Source organism: Lolium rigidum, chromosome 3, assembly GCF_022539505.1.
Source record: "Lolium rigidum isolate FL_2022 chromosome 3, APGP_CSIRO_Lrig_0.1, whole genome shotgun sequence".
Taxonomy (NCBI): domain Eukaryota; kingdom Viridiplantae; phylum Streptophyta; class Magnoliopsida; order Poales; family Poaceae; genus Lolium; species Lolium rigidum.
In genome coordinates, this window is record NC_061510.1 from 65512485 (window position 1) to 65536730 (window position 24246).

Here is a 24246-nt window from a genome sequence, read left to right on the forward strand (position 1 = left end):
TAGTCTTGTGCTTGCTACTCTCATCAAACAAATTTTCAGAAACAAGCCAAGCATAATTATCATCTAGAGCTTCATGCATTGCTAGGAGCTTGCAAGGTATTGGTGCTTTAATCTCCCCACCATCATTAACGTTATTAGTGTACTTAATTCTATCCATATCCATCTTTTCAAGTGTTCTTTTAAAATCGGTGATCATACCAAGCCTCTCATGCTTACTAAAAACTTTTCTAACTTCTTTGGCTATATCCTCAAATTCTCGCACTAGGACTTTTAAAATAAAATCTCTCTTTTCTCCCCTCTCCATATCAGAAAGTGTAAGAAACATGTGTTGTATCATGGGGTTGAGACTAATAAATCTAGCTTCCATCATGCGTACTAAACAAACAGAGGCATCTTCATAAGTAGGGACAGCTTTTGCCAGGGGTATATCTTTAAGATCTTCGTGCATACTAACATGGGTGAAAAATTCTTCTATATTATCTCTTCCAATTATAGACCCTTGTCCCACCGGTATATCTTTTACAGTAAAATTAAGAGGAAACATGATGAAATAAGTAAATGCAAGTAACTAATTTTTTTGTGTTTTTGATATAGCAAACAAGATAGTAAATAAAGTAAAACTAGCAACTAATTTTTTTGTGTTTTGATATAATGCAGCAAACAAAGAAGTAAATAAAATAAAGCAAGACAAAAACAAAGTAAAGAGATTGGAGGTGGAGACTCCCCTTGCAGCGTGTCTTGATCTCCCCGGCAATGGCGCCAGAAAAAGAGCTGCTGGCGCAAAGTTGACGTGGGAGTTAGAGATCTCTGTGGTGTAACTTTTCTTCAGTTCCCCGGCAACGGCGCCAGAAAACAGTCTTGATACGCGTACAGCACGTGTCCGTTGGGAACCCCAAGAGGAAGGTGTGATGCATACAGCGGCAAGTTTTCCCTCAGTAAGAAACCAATGTTTATCGAACCAGTAGGAGCCAAGAAGCACGTTGAAGGTTGATGGCGGCGAGATGTAGTGCGGCGCAACACCAGGGATTCCGGCGCCAACGTGGAACCTGCACAACACAACCAAATTACCTTGCCCCAACGTGACAGTGAGGTTGTCAATCTCACCGACTTGCTGTAACAAAGGATTAGATGTATAGTGTGGATGATGATTGTTTGCGGAAAACAGTAGAACAAGTATTGCAGTAGATTGTATTCGATTAAAAGAATGGACCGGGGTCCACAGTTCACTAGAGGCGTCTCTCCCATAAGATAAATAGCATGTTGGGTGAACAAATTACAGTTGGGCAATTGACAAATAAAGAGAGCATGACCATGCACATACATGATATGATGAGTATAGTGAGATTTAATTGGGCATTACGACAAAGTACATAGACCGCTATCCAGCATACATCTATGCCTAAAAAGTCCACCTTTAGGTTATCATCCGAACCCCTTCCAGTATTAAGTTTCAAACAACAGACAATTGCATTAAGTATGGTGCGTAATGTAATCAACAACTACATCCTTGGACATAGCATCAATGTTTTATCCCTAGTGGCAACAACACATCCACAACCTTAGAACTTTACGTCACTTGTCCCAGATTTAATGGAGGCATGAACCCACTATCGAGCATAAATACTCCCTCTTGGAGTTAAGAGTAAAAACTTGGCCAGAGCCTCTACTAATAACGGAGAGCATGCAAGATCATAAACAACACATAGGTAATAGATTGATAATCAACATAGCATAGTATTCTCTATCCATCGGATCCCAACAAACACAACATATAGCATTACAGATAGATGATCTTGATCATGTTAGGCAGCTCACAAGACCCGACAATGAAGCACAATTAGGAGAAGACGACCATCTAGCTACTGCTATGGACCCATAGTCCAGGGGTGAACTACTCAATCATCACTCCGGAGGCGACCATGGCGGTGAAGAGTCCTCCGGGAGATGATTCCCCTCTCCGGCAGGGTGCCGGAGAGCGATCTCTCGAATCCCCGAGATGGGATTGGCGGCGGCGGCGTCTCTGGAAGGTTTTCCGTATCGTGGCTCTCGGTACTGGGGGTTTCGCGACGAAGACCTTAAGTAGGCGGAAGGGCAGGTCAGGAGGCGTCACGGGGGCCCCACACGCTAGGGCCGCGCGGGCCCCCCCTTGGCCGCGCCGCCCTAGTGTGGCGGCGCCCCGTGGCCCCACTTCGTCTCTCCCTCGAACTTCTGGAAGCTTCGTGGCAAAATAGGCCCCTGGGCGTTGATTTCGTCCAATTCGAGAATATTTCCTTACTAGGATTTCCGAAACCAAAAACAGCGAAAACGACAGAATCGGCTCTTCGGCATCTCGTTAATAGGTTAGTGCCGGAAAATGCATAAATATGACATAAAGTATGCATAAAACATGTAGATATCATCAATAATGTGGCATGGAACATAAGAAATTATCGATACATCGGAGACGTATCAAGCGTCCGCCGCGACGCAAACCTGGCGCATATTTGGGCCAGGTTTGCGTCTCCGCGGACGGCCCGGTCACTTTGCGTCGCCCCGCTGGAGGTGGTGCCAGACGCATTTCCGGTCACAGCGGACGAAAACGGTCGCTCAGCGTCCGCGCGTCCGGATGGGTCGAGCCGGACAAAAAAGCGGCCCAATGCGGGGACGCACCGCAAATGCGGATGGCCGCGCCGTCCGGGACGATGCAAACCCGGCCCAAATCTGGGTTTGCGTGGCCGCGGATGGCACGCGGCGTCCGGTCGCGTCCGGGCGCTTGTCGCCTCGTCTCCCTTGGGCCCACATGTCGGTGACCGGGGAGGCTATTAAATGTGGACTAGAGGGGATCTGTCCCTCCAGTCCAGTCCCCACTCCACTCCCCAAGTGAAACCGCCGCCATGGCCTCGAAACGACGGTTCGCTCCCGGAGCCAACGACAAGGAGGCGAGCAGCAGCCGCCGTCCTCCGCCGGCGCTGTGGGCCGGAGGAAACCGAGGTGGCCTCCACATCGGAGAGGCCGCCCGCGGCGGCGCGGCATTGGCGCAACCGCCGCCGCTGCTGCTTGAGCCGAAGCCCGAGTCCTCGGAGGAGGACACCGATCTCCGCGCCGCGCTGCTCATCTCGGCGGCGGAGAAGGACGCGAAATGGCCGCACCTCCATGCGGCCATTCGCACCTCCGAGATGGAGGAAGCGGCCCGAGATGGAGTACGTTTTTTTCCCGACCTCGTATGCAAAAGTTAATGTGGTTTTACCATTTTTCAAACTTTTTTTTGCATAAATGTGAAAATTTGAATTTCTTAATTTTCCCTAATAGTTGGTTGTGTAACATACAGGAATCTCAAAACATTTTACTTTTTCAATTTTCTATCATTTTCTTTTCTATTTTACAGAGTTAAAAAGGTGATCCACGGGGGGGGGGGGGGGTGAAGGGTGCGTGGGGAGTAAAAACCCGAAAAAACATTTAGTCCCGGTTGGGGACACCAACCGAAACTAAAGGGTACCCTTTAGTTTCGGCTCGTAACACCAACCGGGACTAAAGGGTACCCTTTAGTTTCGGTTCGTAACACCAACCGGGACTAAAGAGGCATGCGCCGGCCGCAGCCCACCATAGCCCTTTAGTGTCGGTTGGTGTTACCAACCGAGACTAAAAGGTACCCTTAAGTCCCGGGCCGGAGCATTAGTCTCGGGTCACGAGCAGAACCGGGACTAAAGACCCCATTAGTCCCGGGTCAAAGTATTTGGGAACTAATGGGTTGGGATGGAAGGCCTTTTCTATACCTAATAATAAAGGGAGAAGCGTTTCCGTGGTTTGGTCCGTCGTAAAGGCGCTTTCGTCCACCACAATATGCGTCTTCGTTCGTCTCCTTTGGACAGCATCAAAACAATTAGTCATGTATAGGCGGTAGTCCAGTCGGTTTAGGATGTCGTGTAGGAAAACAACTCTTTGATCGCGCATAGATTTTCATGTTGGGCACGGTTACTAGCTCCCACACGGCCACGCCTCTATTCTCTTTATAACGTGATATTGAGGACACACGATAAGATCGACGAGGTTAGATCGATTAGGACGAACACTATATTCTCCTCATCGGTCATGCATCGCTACGATGATGGCCTTCCGGTAGGCGGCAGTTCCACGGCGGTGTGTCCAATCGGCATGTCGAGGAGACGAGGAGTCCCGCCAGCGTTTGCATTAGAGATGCGGTTGATCATAGCCCACATTGTCTCCGCGAAGGCGTCCGACCTGAGCACGTTCTGCTAGGCCGGGCGATTCAGGCGCATCACCTAGACCGCCGCTGCGTGGTCCGGCCGTGTCCAGGACCAGTGTCTCAACGGACGCCGCAGGCCATCTGAGTTAGCGTGGGGTGTGGGGAATTCAAGAGCTACGATCCAGGTCACACGGGTCAGGAGCTTTCCGTTGGGACGAGGGGTTGGACGGTGACCCTGTCCTAATAGAAACATGACGCAGGCCTGGCCATGGGCCGTCTAGATTCCGCCGCACCAGGTCTCGCTTGGCCACTTGGGCGGAGGTGAACGTCCAGTCCGAAGATATCTGATGCCTCTTCTCCACGGGAACTGCAGCAACAGCTTCACCTGCTTGCCGGGGAGATGAGGTCCGTCGCGAGGGAGAGCCTTAGGCAGAAGCCAGATGCGGTGCTGACGAACCGGTCGCCGGCGACATGCCGTGTTGTGCGATGGCATTGGACTCCTGCGTGTGCTCCCCTCCATCAGGCTAGGAAAGAAAGGCGATCAATCGCCCTCGAGTGCAGGCCGCTTGCCGCGCCGCAGGAGTCAAGGCCGTCCGGTTCACGTATATGGTCGTGCTCACCACATGCTCTCACTGGTAGAAAAACGCTCATCTATACCGGTTCCAGAGGGGCATTAGTACCGGTTGAGAAACCGGTATTAATTATCCGGCACTAAAGGCCCCCCCCCCCCTTTCGTACCGGTTGCTTACGAACCGGTATAAAAGGGGCCTCCACGTGGGCCACCAGGAGAGCTCAGGGCCAAGGAGCTTTGGTACCGGTTGGTAATACGAACCGGTACCAAAGGTTCCCACCCGCTGCAGGGAATTTTCCCAAATCTCTGCCGCGGCAGAGAATTGGATTTTTAGGGTTTTTGGAGGGGTTTAGGGATATCGGTTTGTTTCATATCGCGTCGATGCACCAGAAACACGTTTGGGTTTAGGTAGTACATGAAGATCAAGATGATGCATAGCAAGTTGGTGCATATAATATAACACACATGTAATTGCATAAGATCGCAAATTAAGTAGCACTATGCATGAAGATCGATCTTCATGCATAGTGGTACTCTCCGAGCGTACTCTATATATGTCTATTACATGTAGCATAGTGGTACTCTTCGAGTCAACTATATATGTAACATGTACATCTTCATTCATAGTGGTACTCTGCGAATGGTGGTATGACGTCCCGAAGGAAAAATCCCGCCAATTCCTCGCCTATTGCTATGAAGCGGTCATCGATTGAGAGCTTGTTCCGCTTTCTTGCCAACTATAAAAGAATAAGATACAAATGAATACATGAAACAACTATTACTGAAACTCAGCACAACTTATGATAAGAAAACAAATTTGTGAAGATTGTTTTTGTACCTCTTTATTTCTTTCATTATTCGTTCTCTCGCTGACAATTCTGCGGATGTACTCGCATAACGAAGAATCCACAGAGATCGGTCCCTTGTGGTTGTTGCGGGCATTTCTTTACAAGAATATAATTCAATCAAACAATAGTCAAGTATGATAATTAAAAGGTGTGTGGACCTAGGTAGTACTACTTACTTTCGCACGCCATCGCAGCTTTGGTGTCCATTCACGGGACGTATCTTCCTTGATGAAAGTTTGCCATACGCTGCTCGACAAAAGAAAATGCATAAAAGAGTCATCAATTAGTTCAAAGCAGGAAATTAACGAAACAAACCGATAAGAGTTAAAATTACCTTCTGAGCATTAAAAAACAAGACACGTATAGTTCCGATTTTTTGCTTAGTGAGTCAAAGACTTCAACTTCTCCAATTTCCATATTGATGACGAGAAGAATAAAGGGAAACCTACGCACGTTTCAATATGTAGTGTCATATATATAAGTCATTAGTTAAAATTTTGACATACGGTGAGCAAAATATAATGTGTTATAAGACGAGTAAGACTCACTCGAAGTTGTAAGGCCAAATTATTAGCTTTTTGTCACGTTGTCGCTTCAAAAACCTTAGCAAAGTCTGCGGTGTATCCTTGTTATAGAGGGGATTCTCTATGGTTTTAACATGCATTGTGTGCGGGTCAATGAACCCGAGTGTACGTGATTTCGTCCCTTTTGCATTCGAGCATCTTCGATCGCATAATATAGCGCACAAAAGATTATAATCTGCGAGACAATGAACGAGCTGAGCTAAAGACTTCTCAAATTAAATAAATAAATCACTTACGGACAATAGCAACTGATGATTGATTTGTCGAGGGCCCGGAGATTGTATAAGCGAAAGAGTTCGGCGAAGTCAACGTTCACACGGTACTCCCGGAAGTAGTGCTCTTCCCTAACTCGCACCATGATAGTCTCGATCCCTTCCTTTGAGGCATTAAGGTACCACGAATGCAAGTTACGCATACATGTTGGTACCTTCTCGAGATTCTCGACCAAATCTTTCCCTTGAACAAATTCATATGCTCGTTCGGCGAAGGCGTAATCGGTTGCGTCTTGTCGAGAACTTTGAACGGTCTTCCCGTCAAACACCTTGAGAGGGCGACCAATTGAACGGGTTGTTGTCCGAGTCTGGTAGACTTGGTGTATCCCTTTTATCTCCACGATACCCGATTTAACGGGTTTTGTCGCCTCGATCATCTTGTCATACGACCTTTCAATAGAACGCGCATAGTCGGATGGCGGCGATGGTACGGGGTCATATAGATTGTCAACGGTACGCACAACTTTCACCGGATCTAGTGTCTTCTCGAAAGGTATCTACGGCACTTTCGGTGCAAAAAATTTCTTCAACTCGTCTCGAACGGCCTCCGCGTTTTCCTACGGAGTTTTTCCCAAGGTAACTTCTCGGTAGGCGGCGGTTGTTTCTCCTTTCTAGCTTTCTTCCTAGGCGGCGTACCGTTCCGCTAACGTACGCTGTCTTACGCGGAGGATCTCGAGATGGTGGACTCACGCTGGGGTCCCTCTCGGGTAGGTGTGGACTTGGCTGCTCACCGGGACTACCACCGGGAGGAGTCGATGGCATTTGCTGCTCATGTGTAGGAGTCGGTGGCCTTTGCAAAAGGATGACGTACTTCTTCGGCCATAGGGCGAAACCGTGCTTGACATCGGCCGGTGTCCTCTCATCTTCACCTCTAGGAATATCAAGCTCCATTGTTTCAAAACCCGGAACAACTTCATCCACCCCGACACGAACAAAGCCGAGGTGGAATGGGCATATGATGGTGCATTGCTCCATCTTCACTTGGGTACACATAGCCGACCGCCACCTTAACGGACGCGGTCACTGAATAACATATGTAGCTCGCAATCTGTCTTCTCCGTGACATAATCCACGGGGTAGCTTCCTCCACATCCGTCAAGATGCGAGGAACCGACAACTGCTTCTTCGGCTGAGATGGGGCAACATCGGCTTGTGGATCCTGTAGAAACAGCGGCTGATCGGGTGCCCTCTGATTTCTCTCAAGAGCCTCCACCCTAGTTAACAATTCCGTTACAATGTCGGCGTCCTTCTTCTTCTTTCGCGAACGGCTTCTATAAGTGTCGGCAGCTGTCCGGCCACACTTCCTTCATGGTGAGACCTGGGCGAGCTCGTACCCGTCCAACATGTTCGGGGTTCCCCGGAGCGAGTGTCGGCTCGTCATTCTCTCGATCGGGAATGTACTCTCCCTTTCGACCTTTTCAATTGCATCTACAAGCTTCGGTACAATTGCCTCAATTTTTTCCTTCCGTTTTCCCTTCGCAACGATCAGCCCTGTCTTTGGGTCCAACCCCGCCCCATGAGCGAACAACCGGAACTTGGACCGTTCGGGCCGGTCCCATGTACGTGGAGTGATTCCATCATCCATCGAGTTTATTCTCAAACGCTGTCCACTTCGGAATGGCACTCTTGTAGCCACCGACCCCAAATGATGCGGAAGTTTCTTCTTTGAAGCATTTTTGGTATTTTTCTTCGATCGGGACACAAAAGTAGACGATTTCTTATACTCCTTAAATGCGGCCCAGTGATCTTTTATCTTCACTAGATTATCATCGAATACTGGATCTTCATTCTTATATTTGTCCCATAAATTTTTCTTGAAGCTGCGGAATTGTATGGCCATCTTCTTCAATGTCCATTCCTTGACTTTATTCTTCTGGCCTTCCGTCATGTCTTCTGGTAGGCTGAACTTTGTCAGTAGCGTGTCCCAAAGAAATTTTTTCATCGTGTCGTTGACATAACTAGCACCACTCTTCGGGTTCTTCGGCTTATGCCACTCTTGAATGCTGATCGGTACATTGTCCCTAACAATAACTCCGGCTTGACTTGTAAATTTGCGGCAAAACTCCTTGGGATGCTCTGGTTCACCATTATCCTTGAATGCCGTGAGGGCTAACCTGCCCTCGCCCTTTAGCACCCGCGTCGGGCCTCGTTTTGTTCTAACAGACTTGCTCGATGATCCGAAGGCTAAAAGAAAACATTATTCGTTAATAAGTGCAATACAAATAAATGAATGCATCTAGGGATGAACACAGACTAATTGATACATAGATATACACCTCGCCGGAGTTTGTGATGGACACTTCATTGTCTTTTCTAACTTGTTCAGACTCAAGTCCCTCGCCAAAATCATTCAGAAAGTCTTGGAACTCGTTGTCATCTCCATCGTCGGGTTCCGGACCACGGGCACTCTCATAGATCAATTTCTGCACCGCTTCTTCCCCCTCCTCATCTCGGACGAAGGTGCCGTCCTCCATACCTCAATGTCACTACAAAATTAAGAAAGCAATTGTATTTCATTCATCATGTCATGATCATATAACAGATTGCTAGATGGATAACAATTGAAATGAAGAAAGCAAAAAAACCCTAACGGACCGCCACGGCCACGGACACGGTGTTCCCCCTCCTCCTCTCGCTCTTCTCTCTATGTCACGGCGGCACCGCCACGGACTCGGCACCGCTACAGACCCTAACCCTAACACTCGGCGCTCCTCCTCTCGCTCTCCTCTCTTTGTCGCGGTGGCACCGCCACGGACTCGGCACCGCTACGGACCCTAACCCTAACACTCGGCGCTCCTCCTCTCGCTCTTCTCTCTATGTATACCGATTAATAGCGAAACCATAGAGTGCCGGAACACCTAGTGATAATGCAATGGCATCATATTGCTGCTCGTTTGCGATTTGCCCATTTTCCATTCTAGTTATTTGAATAGCCATCTAGCATAAGAACAAGAAATCTTGAACAATGACTTGAAATTAATTAAGGGGCTTAAGATAATGTCAGATTCCTGCTAAAAATGTAGCAAACTAAGAACGAGAACACCGCCTACCGCGACGCCATCACGCGCCGCGACGCCATCATCACCGCCTACCGCGACACTCGTACACTCGTAGCGCCTGCATCATAATGAACACGCCGGCAACAAACACGCGAGCGCGCGCATGTGCGCTTCGTTCTCGTCAGTCATGCAGCGCCTCCGCAACCAACTCTGCCGCCCCGCCAACACTATCGTCATCGTCCCAGCCAGCCCGCGTCGCAGGTGCCCAGGTACAGGGACTGGAAGCTGGCCACCTGTCCACTTGGCAAGGATGTCTACGGCGCCCTCCTCGATGGACTTGGCAACGGTGAACTGATGTCTAAGCCCCCTCCTTTTCCTGTAGACAGTGTTGGGCCTCCAAGAGCAGAGGTTTGTAGAACAGCAGCAAGTTTTCCCTTAAGTGGATCACCCAAGGTTTGTCGAACTCAGGGAGGAAGAGGTCAAAGATATCCCTCTCATGCAACCCTGCAACCACAAAGCAAGAAGTCTCTTGTGTCCCCAACACACCTAATAGGTGCACTAGTTCGGCGAAGAGATAGTGAAATACGGGTGGTATGAATAAGTCGAGCAGTAGCAACGACACCGAGAAAAGTGCTTTGCCCGGGACGGTAAACAAGCGTAGTAACGCAGCGGTAGTAACACGGTAAAACAAGTAAACAAGCAGCGATAGCGATATTTAGGAACAAGGCCTAGGGATCATACTTTCACTAGTGGACACTCTCAACATTGATCACATAACAGAATAAATAAATGCATACTCTACACTCTTGTTGGATGATGAACACCATTGCGTAGGATTACACGAACCCTCAATGCCTGGAGTTAACAAGCTCCACAATTCAATGTTCATATTTAAATAACCTTAGAGTGCATGAAAGATCAACACGACTAAACCAAGTACTAACATAGCATGCACACTTGTCACCTTCACACTATGTAGGAGGAATAGATCACATCAATACTATCATAGCAATAGTTAACTTCATAATCTACAAGAGATCATAATCATAGCCTACGCCAAGTACTAACACGGATGCACACACTTGTCACCATTACACCGTGCGGGAGGAATAAAACTACTTTAATAACATCACTAGAGTAGCACATAGATAAATTGTGATACAAAACACATTGCAATCATAAAGAGATATAAATAAGCACTTCACTATGCCATTCATAACAGGTGAATAAGTATTACGTGAAATATAGCCTAAGAGACCCACACGGTGCACACACTTGTCACCTTTACACACGTGGGACAAGGAGTCTCCGGAGATCACATAAGTAAAATTCACTTGACTAGCATAACGACATCTAGATTACAAGCATCATCATATGAATCTCAATCATGTAAGGCAGCTCATGAGATTATTGTATTGAAGTACATAGGAGAGAGATGAACCACATAGCTACCGGTACAGCCCCGAGCCTCGATGGAGAACTACTCCCTCCTCATGGGAGACAGCAGCGATGATGAAGATGGCGGTGGTGTCGATGGAGAAGCCTTCCGGGGGCACTTCCCCGTCCCGGCGGCGTGCCGGAACAGAGACTCTGTCCCCCGGATCTTGGCTTCGCGATGGCGGCGGCTATGGATGGTTTCTCGTACCGTGGCTTTTCCGTATCGAGGTTTTAGGTCCGGGGGCTTTATATAGGCGAAGAGGCGGCGTCGGAAGGTCGAAGGGGCGCCGACACTATAGGGGCGCGGGCCCCCCTGGCCGCGCCGGCCTAGGGTTTGGTGGGCCTGTGCCCCCTCTCCGCGGTTCTCGTGTGTTCGGATGCTTCCGGGCAAAATAGGAACCCGGGCGTTGATTTCGTCCGATTCGAGAATATTTCGTTACTAGGATTTCGAAACCAAAAACAGCAGAAAACGGAAACTGGCACTTCGGCATCTTGTTAATAGGTTAGTTCCAGAAAATGCACGAATATGACGTAAAGTGTGCATAAAACATGTAGATATCATCAATAATGTGGCATGGAACATAAGAAATTATCGATACGTCGGAGACGTATCAGCATCCCCAAGCTTAGTTCCTGCTCGTCCCGAGCAGGTAAACGATAACAAAGATAATTTCTGGAGTGACATGCCATCATAACCTTGATCATACTATTGTAAGCATATGTAGTGAATGCAGCGATCAAAACAATGTAAATGACATGAGTAAACAAGCTGAATCATAAAGCAAAGACTTTTCATGAATAGTACTTCAAGACAAGCATCAATAAGTCTTGCATAAGAGTTAACTCATAAAGCAATAATTCAAAGTAGAGGTATTGAAACAACACAAAGGAAGATGAAGTTTCAGCGGTTGCTTTCAACTTGTAACATGTATATCTCATGGATATTGTTAACATAGAGTAATATAACAAGTGCAATATGCAAGTATGTAGGAATCAATGCACGGTTCACACAAGTGTTTGCTTCTTGAGATGGAGAGAAATAGGTGAACTGAGTCAACAATAAAAGTAAAAGAATGGTCCTCCATAGAGGAAAAACATCGATTGCTATATTTGTGCTAGAGCTTTGATTTTGAAAACAAGAAACAATTTTGTCAACGGTAGTAATAAAGCATATGTATCATGTAAATTATATCTTACAAGTTGCAAGCCTCATGCATAGTATACTAATAGTGCCCGCACCTTGTCCTAATTAGCTTGGACTACCGGGATCATCGCAATGCACATGTTTTAACCAAGTGTCACAAAGGGGTACCTCTATGCCGCTGTACAAAGGTCTAAGGAGAAAGCTCGCATCGGATTTCTCGCTATTGATTATTCTCAACTTAGACATCCATACCGGGACAACATAGACAACAGATAATGGACTCCTCTTTTATGCATAAGCATGTAACAACAATTAATTTTCTCATATGAGATTGAGGATATATGTCCAAAACTGAAACTTCCACCATGGATCATGGCTTTAGTTAGCGGCCCAATGTTCTTCTCTAACAATATGCATGCTCTAACCATAAGGTGGTAGATCGCTCTTACTTCAGACAAGACGAACATGCATAGCAACTCACATGAAATTCAACAAAGAGTAGTTGATGGCGTCCCCAATGAACATGGTTATCGCACAACGAGCAACTTAATAAGAGATAAAGTGCATAAGTACATATTCAATACCACAATAGTTTTTAAGCTATTTGTCCCATGAGATATATATTGTAAAGGTGAAGAATGGAAATTTAAAGGTAGCACTCAAGCAATTTACTTTGGAATGGCAGAGAAATACCATGTAGTAGGTAGGTATGGTGGACACAAATGGCATAGTGGTTGGCTCAAGTATTTTGGATGCATGAGAAGTATTCCCTCTCGATACAAGGTTTAGGCTAGCAAGGCTATTTGAAACAAACACAAGGATGAAGCGGTGCAGCAAAACTCACATAAAAGACATATTGAAAACATTATAAGACTCTACACCGTCTTCCGTGTTGTTCAAACTCAATACTAGAAATTATCTAGATCTTAGAGAGACCAATTATGCAAACCAAATTTTAGCAAGCTCTATGTATTTCTTCATTAATGGGTGCAAAGTATATGATGCAAGAGCTTAAACATGAGCACAACAATTGCCAAGTATCACATTATCCAAGACATTTTACCAATTACTACATGTAGCATTTTCCGTTTCCAACCATATAACAAATTAACGAAGAAGAAACTTCGCCATGAATACTATGAGTAAAGCCTAAGGACATACTTGTCCATATGCTACAGCGGAGCGTGTCTCTCTCCCACACAAGCATGATGTAATCCAATTTATTCAAACACAAACAAAAATAAAAGCATACAGACGCTCCAAGTAAAGCACATAAGATGTGACCGAATAAAAATATAGTTTCAAGAGAAGGAACCTGATAATTTGTCGGTGAAGAAGGGGATGCCTTGGGCATCCCCAAGCTTAGATGCTTGAGTCTTCTTGATATATGCAGGGGTGAACCACCGGGGCATCCCCAAGCTTAGAGCTTTCACTCTTCTTGATCATAGTATATCATCCTCCTCTCTTGACCCTTGAAAACTTCCTTCACACCAAACTTCTCATAAACTTCATTAGAGGGGTTAGTACATAATCAAAAACTCACATGTTCAGAGGTGACACAATCATTCTTAACACTTCTGGACATTGCTCAAAGCTACTGGAAGGTAATGGAACAAAGAAATCCACCCAACACAGCGAAAGAAGCAATGCGAAATAAAAGGCAGAATCTGTCAAAACAGAACAGTCCGTAAAGACGAATTTTTAATAAATACTTCCGTTGCTCAGATAAGAAAACTCAAAACTAATGAAAGTTGCGTACATATCTGAGGAACAAGCACGTAAATTGGCATATTTTTCTGAGTTACCTACAGAGAAAACAGCCCAGATTCGTGACAGATAGAAATCTGTTTCTGCGCAGAAATCCAAATCTAGTATCAACCTTCGATTAGAGGCTTCACTTGGCACAACAAAACACAAAACTAAGATAAGGAGAGGTTGCTACAGTAGTAAACAACTTCCAAGACACAAATATAAAACAAAGTACTGTAGCAAAACAACACATGGGTTATCTCCCAAGAAGTTCTTTCTTTATAGCCATTAAGATGGGCTCAGCAGTTTTAATGATGCACTCGCAAGAAATAGTAGTTGAAGCAAAAGAGAGCATCAAGAAGCAAGTTCAAAACAAATTTAAGCCTAACATGCTTCCTATGCATAGGAATCTTGTAAATAAACAAATTCATGAAGCATAATGCAACAAGCATAGAAAGATAAAACAAGTGTAGCTTGAAAAATTTCAGCACATAGAGAGGTGTTTTAGTAACATGAAAATTTCTACAACCATATTTTCCTCTCTCATAATAACTTTCAGTAGCAACATGAGCAAACTCAACAATATAACTATCACATAAAGCATTCTTATCATGAGTCTCATGCATAAAATTATTACTCTCCACATAAGCATAATCAATTTTATTAGTTGTAGTGGGAGCAAATTCAACAAATTAGCTATCAAATATAGGAGGCATATTGTAATCATAATCAAATTTATCCTCCATAACAGGTGGCACCAAAAGACTACTATCATTATAATCATCATAAATAGGAGGCAAAGTATCATCAAAGAAAATTTTCTCCTCAATGCTTGGGGGACTAAAAAGATCATGCTCATCAGAGCTAGCTTCCCCAAGCTTAGAATTTTCCATATCATTAGCAACAATGGTGTTCAAAGTATTCATGCTAACATGTTCCATGGGTTTTTTAATTTTCGGATCAAACCATCCATGTCTTAAATCAGGAAATAGAATAAGAAGCTCATTGTTGTCCATTATGCCAAACTAGTGTAAACAAGAAACAAAAAGATGCAATTGCAGGATCTAAAGGAAATAGCTTCGAGTACTTACAACGGCGCCGGAAAATAGCTTGGTAGCTGAGATCCGGAGTGTGAGTACCTTTTACCTTTCCTCCCCGGCAACGGCGCCAGAAAATAGCTTGATGTCTACGCCCCCTCCTTTTCCTGTAGACAGTGTTGGGCCTCCAAGAGCGAGAGGTTTGTAGAACAGCAGCAAGTTTTCCCTTAAGTGGATCACCCAAGGTTTATCGAACTCAGGGAGGAAGAGGTCAAAGATATCCCTCTCATGCAACCCTGCAACCACAAAGCAAGAAGTCTCTTGAGTCCCCAACACACCTAATAGGTGCACTAGTTCGGCGAAGAGATAGTGAAATACAGGTGGTATGAATAAGTCTGAGCAGTAGCAACGACACCAGAAAAGTGCTTTGCCTAGGACAGTAAACAAGCAGTAGTAACGCAACAGTAGTAACACAGTAAAACAGTAAACAAGCAGCGATAGCAGTATTTAGGAACAAGGCCTAGGGATCATACTTTCACTAGTGGACACTCTCAACATTGATCACATAACAGAATAAATAAATGCATACTCTACACTCTTGTTGGATGATGAACACCATTGCGTAGGATTACACGAACCCTCAATGCCGGAGTTAACAAGCTCCACAATTCAATGTTCATATTTAAATAACCTTAGAGTGCATGAAAGATCAACACGACTAAACCAAGTACTAACATAGCATGCACACTTGTCACCTTCACACTATGTAGGAGGAATAGATCACATCAATACCATCATAGCAATAGTTAACTTCATAATCTACAAGAGATCATAATCATAGCCTACGCCAAGTACTAACACGGATGCACAACCTGTCACCATTACACCGTGCAGGAGGAATAAAACTAATTTAATAACATCACTAGAGTAGCACATAGATAAATTGTGATACAAAACACATTGCAATCATAAAGAGATATAAATAAGCACTTCACTATGCCATTCATAACAGTGAATAAGTATTCTGTGAAATATAGCCTAAGAGACCCACACGGTGCACACACTCGTCACCTTTACACACGTGGGACAAGGAGTCTCCGGAGATCACATAAGTAAAATTCACTTGACTAGCATAACGACATCTAGATTACAAGCATCATCATATGAATCTCAATCATGTAAGGCAGCTCATGAGATTATTGTATTGAAGTACATAGGAGAGAGATGAACCACATAGCTACCGGTACAGCCCCGAGCCTCGATGGAGAACTACTCCCTCCTCATGGGAGACAGCAGCGATGATGAAGATGGCGGTGGTGTCGATGGAGAAGCCTTCCGGGGCACTTCCCCGTCCCGGCGGCGTGCCGGAACGGAGACTCCTGTCCCCCGGATCTTGGCTTCGCGATGGCGGCGGCTCCGGATGGTTTCTCGTACCGTGGCTTTTCCGTATCGAGGTTTTAGGTCCAGGGGCTTTATATAGGCGAAGAGGCGGCGTCGGAAGGTCGAAGGGCGCCGACACTATAGGGGCGCGGGCCCCCTTGGCCGCGCCGGCCTAGGGTTTGGTGGGCCTGTGCCCCCTCTCCGCGGTTCTCGTGTGTTCCGGATGCTTCGGGCAAAATAGGAACCCGGGCGTTGATTTCGTCCGATTCCGAGAATATTTCGTTACTAGGATTTCTGAAACCAAAAACAGCAGAAAACAGGAACTGGCACTTCGGCATCTTGTTAATAGGTTAGTTCCAGAAAATGCACGAATATGACGTAAAGTGTGCATAAAACATGTAGATATCATCAATAATGTGGCATGGAACATAAGAAATTATCGATACGTCGGAGACGTATCATGAACACCGTAACCGTCGGCGGCATGGGCACGAGCTTCACCTTCCACGACAGCACGATGCCGAAGCTCCCTCCACCGCCGCCGCCACGGATGGCCCAGAAGACGTCGCGCCCCATGGAGGTCCTGTCCAGGAGCCACCCCTTAGCATCTACCAGCACGACATCCACGACGTGGTCGGCGGCGAGGCCGTGCTTGCGAAGGAGCATGCCGAAGCCGCCGCCGCTGAGGTGCCCGCCAACGCCCACCGTCGGGCACAGGCCCGCCGGGAACGCGAGACGGCCGCTGGCCCTCCCGACGGCGTGGTAGAGCTCCCCGAGCGTCGCGCCGGAGTCCACCCACGCGGTGGCGGGCGGTCCCCGGGTGACCCGCACGGAGCGAAGGCGGGCGAGGTCGACCACGGCGAACGCCGCGCCGGGCCGCACCGACCTGTAAGAGAGGCGGCGGCGCGGCATTTCGTCGAGCACGCTGCGGGCGTGCGTGAGGGGAGGCCGGCGGCGACCGCGGCGCGGCAGTCGACGCGCGCGCGGGCTCCTCCCGGCGAGGCACGCGGCGGCCAGGGAGGCGACGCGAGGGAGGCGAGGCGAGGGAGGGAGAGGAGGGGGTGCTCACCTCGGTTGCCGGCGCGGGGAGAGGTGGAGAGCGGCGGGCGACGCGGCGATGACGGCGACCCGGCCTGTTGCTGCGCGCGACGGTGGCCTGCTGCTGCGGGCAACGACGACGGCGGCTGACATGGGCATACCCTTCGGGTACCCATTATTAGTACACCTGGTTCGGCCCAATATGGAGAAGACCAAATATAGAGAGAAGGCCCAACAAGGCAACCCGAAGAAGTAGTCGACTAGGACTCTTGTAAAACCCTAGGCTGGTTGCATATATAAAGCTAGCCAGGGCACCCGAAATAGAGGACAACAGATAGATAGAAGAGAGACAACATAGATCCGCCTATGGCGACACCATGTAAACATATTATACTCATATACTGGATTGCTAGCAGCACGTAGGGATCCTCCACCGAGGGGACCCGAAGCTGGGTACGTCGTGTGCCTAATCTCGACCCCGGAATCTCCATCGTCGCTCTTCCCGAAAACCCTAGTCTACAATACGTAGGCATTGCCGAGGTATTCCCTCGTCAATTGGCGCCGTCCGTGGGAATTTGCGACGACTGGATTTTGTCATCTGGGCGGGATCCATCAGATTTATCGTCAACATCATCGGCAAGATCGAAGTCAAGAAAAAGAAGTCATCGTTATCAGCTATGTCGAGATCGCGACTGCGTGGAAGAATCCGTCGAGTTCATCGCCAACATCCTTCAAGTTCATCTTCGATAGAGTCAATTTCGTCGATATCAAGCAGCAATTTCATCGTAAATCCAGAAAATTTCGACGTTTTGACAACAACGGCACACTTCATCGGCTGTGTCCACTTCATCGACTCCATCTACCGGATGACCTACTTCTACACCGACTTCGTCGCATCCAATAATAGAGCTAAGTATTTCCTTTTCAAAGTTGATTATCGTTTATTTTCGTCGCACTCGAACAATCGAAAGCTGCACCATTACATTGTTACCATAAAAATATACTTGATTATTCGGATATTGTGAAGTAAAATTTATCAGGATTTTTTTTCGCAAGATATATATTACTCATGTGATGTACTTCAGGATCAGTGGAGGGCTTAGTAAATATAACTTTCCCGGACTCAGCGGATTAATGTTCTTCGGCTCTGGATGCATATTCTTTGGCTTAGTGGACTTATTTGGTTCGACTTAGTAAAAATATCTCCTTTGGCTCAGTAGATTTATCTTCTTTGGATTACTGGACTTATCTTCGTCGGATTCATCTTATTATAATAATTGGTCTCCTCTAAAATACAATATTACCTTACATATCTTGGGTCAGTGAATTTATTTTTCGGATCAGAGGATTTATCTTCTTCGGCATGCTGGATGTATTTTCTTCGGGATATCATTGGTTTCTTCTTATACAATACTATACGAGGCGTCAATGGATATATCGTCTATGGTTGTTATTGGAATTCTTTTCTTCGGGTCAATGGGTTCATCTTCTATAATATCAATATCAATATTCACGGCTATTATTGGATTTATTTTCTTCGGATCAAAGGATTCATCTTCTATGACATCAATGGATTCACCTTCCATGGTTATTACTGGATTCTTCGGTTCAATGGATTCATCCTTTATAATATCGGCAGATTCATATTTCATGGCGTAATCTCCAATATGGTTTCATCTCAAATACCTTGGCTTCATCTTCATGGACTTATATTATGACAATGGCTTCATACTGAATGGCTTTAATTTATGTGACTTTGCGACTCCATCAACTTATTTCGACGTCACGCCTAACGCTCGGGGGCTCGACAACGATTTCGCCTCGGGTCACGACTGCGACACAACAATCATGACATCACCTCAGCAACGCTCGGGGGCTCGGCTATCTCTTCATCAACAATTTGGTGGTATCAAATTTCGCTAATTCAGTGGTTTCTACTTCGGCTCGACTATTTCGCTGCACTCGAAGACCTCCATCGCGCATCGACTCCGTTGTGCTCAATAAGCTAAGTGTTCCTTTATTTCACATAAAGTTGATTATCATTTACTTTTGCCGCACCCGATGCTCGGGGGCTACGCAGCGTATATTCACTTTACATATCATCGAATCCGAGCATCTGACACCGCATGCGAAAAAGAGAGTCAAAGAAAAGATAGAAAAAGTTTGTTCATTTGTGCAGGAGAAAGCAAATTTCAAAGTATATAAAAGAGAACCCGACGAAATCTTCTTCGTGGGAGGAACCCGACGAAATCAAAAAAGCACACGAAAAATTGTCTTCAGTGGAAGAACCCGACGAATTCAAAAGAGTACCCGACGAAATCTTGAGAGAACCCGACGAAATTATCTTCATGGAGGTCTCGACAAATTATCTTCATGGAGGTCTCGACAAATTATCTTCATGGAGGTCCCGAAGAATTGTCCTCAAAGAGGTCCCGAAGAATTATCCTCAGGAAGAACCCGAAGAATTAGGGAGGACCCGGAAAAAAATTTTCTTGAAGGAGGAACTCGACGAAATTATCATCAAGGAGGAACCAAAAAAAAAAAAAAAAAAAAAAAAAAAAAGGGAGAAAAAGAGAAAAAAAAAAAGGACGGACAAATCTTCGGGTCTATTGACTCGTCATATTGTTCCGAGCAAGAGCATCGGTGATGTACCCGACAATATAGAAGAACCAATATATTCGGCTGTATCATCAAGCCCGAGAGAAAAATAGAAGAACCCGCAAAATGGGTCATTGCATCGACCGAATAAGGCACTCGACAATATATTCTCGAACGCCAAAGTTGCGATCAATTTCCGAATGCCGCAAATTTGCGAAGGTAAGACCCCGGATCCGTTCGCTGGGCGTGGCATCGCCGAAGACTCGCGCTCGCTACTTTTATCCGTATCAACAGATACGAAGAAAAATCCTAACGGACGCGTTAGGTACCCGATAAACATGACTGGGACTCGACAGAATGGTAAGACCTTAAGCGGCACCTGTCGATGTTTACACCAGTATCCCGGGATCATGTCCAGGGACGTGATCTTGAAGTAGGTTTTTGCGGATTGCCACTAGAGCGATTAACTCGGTACCCGATCCGTCGGATGAACCAGACCCCAACTACCAATATCCCTGTACAATATAGATATGGATAACAAATAAAAATAGCAATGGCTTGGACCCGACAAATATGGCCTGCGCCAAGTTCTTTATCGAGTAGTACAACTTGAGCCTATGTCCAAGTGCAAGCACCTACCCATAGGCTCGGGGGCTACTCTTATCAAGAGAGTTGTTTACCCTCCCGACGAGATACAAGTTTTTGCCCAAATGCTCGGGAGCTACTTTGAGAAAAAGAAAAATTCAAGTATGACAATATAGAATTGCGGGAGCCTATGATCAAACACAAGCATTTGTTCATAGCCTCGGGGCTACTCCCATCGGGAGCGCTGTTCGCGCACCCAATCAATATGAAGAAGTTCGAGAAAGAATGACAATATAGCGGCATAAAATGTTGAGCCTACAACCAAGCGCAAGCACTTGGCTGTAGCCTCGGGGGCTACTCCCATCGGGAGCGCCTGGTCGCGCACCCGATAGAAAAATAACTTCGACAAAGATCTACAACGAGTCAATGTTTGTAGACTCAACTCGATTCTATGACTCGAGTGGAGCCTACTCCCATCGGGAGCACATAGATTTCATCGAATTCTCCGAAATATAGTAAAAGTTCTTCATCGAGTAGTACAACTTGAGTCTATGCTCAAGCGCAAGCACTTGTCCATAGACTCGGGGGCTACTCCTATCAGGAGCGCTGGCGCGCACCCGACAGGAAAAATAATTTCAAGAATCATCGACATCATCTACGCATGATCTTCGGCATGGACCTCGCCTTGTTTTTCTTCGACTTTGGAGATGGTTATGCTTGGAGTTTCTACGCAAGTCTTCGACTTCCCTATAAACTCGGGGGCTACTGACATGGGCATACCCTTCGGGTACCCATTATTAGTACACCTGGTTCGGCCCAATATGGAGAAGACCAAATATAGAGAGAAGGCCCAACAAGGCAACCCGAAGAAGTAGTCGACTAGGACTCTTGTAAAACCCTAGGCTGGTTGCATATATAAAGCTAGCCAGGGCACCCGAAATAGAGGACAACAGATAGATAGAAGAGAGACAACATAGATCCGCCTATGGCGACACCATGTAAACATATTATACTCATATACTGGATTGCTAGCAGCACGTAGGGATCCTCCACCGAGGGGACCCGAAGCTGGGTACGTCGTGTGCCTAATCTCGCTCCCGGAATCTCCATCGTCGCTCCTCCCGAAACCCTAGTCTACAATACGTAGGCATTGCCGAGGTATTCCCTCGTCAGCGGCAGCGCGTGGAGCTTCGGCGATGGCGACGGCGGCGGCTACGGCAGTAGCTAAGGGCGATGACGCGGGGGACGGCGAGCTCGGGCCTGTCTGCGCGCGGAGGAGCTGTTGAATTTGGCAAAGTTTTGCCACGAGCCTAAGTGATAACACAGGGGAGAGGGCCTTTGGTACCGGTTGGTGCCACCAACCGGTACGAAAGACCTTTCGTATCGGCTGGTGGCACCAACCGTACCAAATCTTTTTTTAGTTTTTCTTTTTCTTTTTATCTTTTCTGTTTCTTTTTTACTTTTCTGTTTCTTTTTTACTTTTCTGTTTCTTTTTCTTTTATTTTCTATTTCTTTTCTTTTTATTATTTTCTATTGCTTTTCTATTTCTTTTCTATTTCTTTTCTTTCCTTTTCTTTTCTATTTCTTTTTTCTTTTCTGTTTCTTTTTACTTTTCTGTTTCTTTTTCTTTTATTTTCTATTTTTTTCTTTTTATTGTTTTCTATTGCTTTTCTTTTTCTTTTCTATTTCATTTCTTTCCTTTTCTTTTCTATTTCTTTTTTTCTTTTCTGTTTCTTTTTTACTTTTCTGTTTCTTTTTTACTTTTCTGTTTCTTTTTCTTTTATTTTCTATTTCTTTTCTTTTTATTATTTTCTATTGCTTTTCTTTTTATTTTCTATTTCTTTTCTTTCCTTTTCTTTTATATTTCTTTTCTATTTGTTTTCTTTACTCCCGCAACGACGCCGTCCGCGCGGGAAAGTTTCCCGCCACATACGATGTCGCGCGGGAAACTTTCCCGCCACGACGCCGCGCGTGGGAGAAAAAAGGCGGAAAAGAAAGGGCGGGAATAAAATTTTATTACGAGTGAACTCGAATTAAAAGTACATAGCTTAACTGAAAATTAAAGATACATGGCCAAATTCTACTCTTGGAGTCATTTAGTCATACTCGTGCCTAGCCTGTAGTAGTCGCCACTGTAGTCGTCGTAGTCGCCGTCATCATCGTCGCTGGCATCGGGGTCGCGGTACTCGAACGTCGGCGGGTGAGCACGCGTGGGCTGGGACTGAGGGTAGCGCAGGCGGGGGCCACGGTAGGCCATGACGCCTTGGAGAGTCCGGCCGCGCCACCACAGCCCGACGGCCGGCCTCGTTGAAGTTCGGAGGAGGCGGGCCGCCCTCCTCGTGCCTCGGCAAGCGCCCTCTCACGCCGATTGATGAAGAAGCTTTCCCAAGTCGGGCTGTAGTCGGGATGCCACCGGGGATTCCTCCGCCGCTCCGGCGTGAGCTCGAAGTAGTAGTGGTTCGTGATGGCCATCTCGCGCGCCACACCTAGAGGGACCGGAGGGACCGGTACGCCTCCGACGCTTAGCAACCAGCCGGTCGGGACGCGGTAGCCCGGCGGGCGGGGTAGTTCGAGGCGCAAGCGCCTCCACCTCCCGGGGGTTAGAGATGCGATGGAAGCCATGGGAGAGAATGATGAGGTTTGCGAGATATGAGTCTAGATGTGATATGTAAATGGTGGCCAAGCCTACATATATATAGTGAAAAAATGGCGGGAAGACAGAGGCGGGAACCGGTGGAAAGCGCGGGAAGAAAATAGGCGGGAAGACAGAGGCAAACCTTTAGTACCGGTTGGTGGGTGCAACCGGTACTAAAGCTGTCGGCAGGATAAGGACGCCCTGCTCGATGAGATAAAGTATGTAGCGCACGACGCCCTGTCGGTGGGATAAGGACGCGTGGGTAACCTTTAGTACCGGCTGGTGGGTGCAACCGGTACTAAAGCTGTCGGCAGGATAAGGACGCCCTGCTCGATGAGATAAAGTATGTAGTGCACGACGCCCGTCGGTGGGATAAGGACGCGTGGGTAACCTTTAGTACCGGTTGGTGGGTGCAACCGGTACTAAAGCTCGTCTGGCAGGATAAGGACGCCCTGCTCGATGAGATAAAGTATGTAGCGCACGACGCCCGTCGGTGGGATAAGGACGCGTGGGTAACCTTTAGTACCGGTTGGTGGGTGCAACCGGTACTAAAGCTGTCGGCAGGATAAGGACGCCCCGCTCGATGAGATAAAGTATGTAGCGCACGACGCCCTGTCGGTGGGATAAGGACGCGTGGGTAACCTTTAGTACCGGTTGGTGGGTGCAACCGGTACTAAAGCTGTCGGCGGGATAAGGACGCTCTGCTCGATGAGCTAAAGTATGTAGCGCACGACGCCCTGTCGGAGGAAGAAGAAGACAAAGTAGAAGCAGCGCCGTGCCTATAAAAGGAGCATCGATACACCATGGGAAGCAGCTCAACAAGCCAACATGGATGGAGAGTTTCATCACCATGGATGGAGGAAAGGGTTGGGAAATCTCCCGTGACGAAACTTGTCGAAGATGCCCTTGGTGCACACGCCCTATGGCATCTTCAGAAGTTCCGCCTCGGAAAAATTTCCCTGCAAGCCCGTGGAAGACTCCATCGATCTCCTCTAACAATGTTGGGGAAAGGGTTGGGAAATCTCCCGTGGCGGAACTTGTCGAAGATGCCCTTGGTGCACACGCCCTATGGCATCTTCGGAAGTTCTGCCTCGGAAATTTTTTCCTGCAAGCCCGTGGAAGACTCTATCTCCTCTAACAATGTTGGGGAAAGGGTTGGGAAATCTCCCGTGGCGGAACTTCTCGA

General features: G+C 46.8%; 1 pseudogene; it reads right to left on the reverse strand.

The window, feature by feature from the left end:
- Positions 1-9580: 9580 nt before the first annotated feature.
- On the reverse strand, positions 9581-17395 carry LOC124694943 (annotated as a pseudogene).
- Positions 17396-24246: the final 6851 nt, after the last annotated feature.